The sequence below is a fragment of the Chrysochloris asiatica genome, unplaced genomic scaffold, assembly GCF_000296735.1.
Source record: "Chrysochloris asiatica unplaced genomic scaffold, ChrAsi1.0 scaffold00351, whole genome shotgun sequence".
Taxonomy (NCBI): domain Eukaryota; kingdom Metazoa; phylum Chordata; class Mammalia; order Afrosoricida; family Chrysochloridae; genus Chrysochloris; species Chrysochloris asiatica.
Window position 1 is genome coordinate 803,152 of NW_006408869.1, and position 1,064 is coordinate 804,215.

A 1,064-nucleotide genomic window follows, 5' to 3' on the forward strand; every position below is an offset into this window, starting at 1 on the left:
CCTCCAATCCTGATGCCATGTTGTTCTTCATATAATCCAGTTTCTCATATTTGCTCTGAGTACAGTTTGAATAAATATGGTGGAAGAATACAACACCTGGCTCACATATTCTGTGTTCACTTGTTCTATTCAAACAATTGTTACTTAGTCCATGTATAGGTTCCTAATGAGCTTAACAAAGTGTTCTGGAGTACTCATACTTTGCAATATTCTCCATAGCTTGTTACATTCCTCATAATTGAAAGCCTTTACATAGTCAATAAATCACAGATAAACAAACATCTTTCTGAGTATTCTCTGCAGTTAACCAAGATTCATCTGGCTTCAGCAATTATATTCCTTGTTCCATGTGCTCAAATGAAACTGGCTTGAGGCTCTAGCCATTCTTTGTCAATGTACTGTTGCAGCCATTCTTAAATTACCTTTAGCAAAATTTTAGTTGCATGCAATATTAATGATATTGTTCAATGATTTCCACATTCTGGTGGGTCACCTGTCTTTGGAATGGGCAAAAATATGGATCTCTTACAGTAACTTGGCCAGATAACTGTCTTCATTTTTTTTTGCCATGGATGAGTGAGTACCTCTAGGGTTGCATCAGTTTTTAAAGAGATTTTAATTTGTATTCCATCTGTTCTTTGTTCTTCAGTGCATGTTAGATTCTTTCCTTTAATAGCATTTGCTCTTGGTCATATGTTACCTCTTAAAATGGTTGAACATCAACCATTTCTTTTTCGCACAGTGTCTCTATATATTATTATCACCTTCTTTTGATGATTTCTGCATCACTCAATATTTTGCCCATAGAATTCTTCAACAATGAAAATCAGGGTTAAATTTTGTCTTCAGTTCCATCAACTTGAAAACTGTTGTGCATATTATTTCCTTTTAGTTTTTAAACTCCATATCTCTGTCCATTTCATTGCAAAACTTTTATTCCCATTCTATGGTCTCTCTTTTTATTCTTTTGTGAAATCTAACGCACATAAATTTCTAATTTTTATGAGATATTGGTCATCTTTTGCTTTTTGTGTCTTTTTTGTTGTTGTTGTTGTTATGTTTGA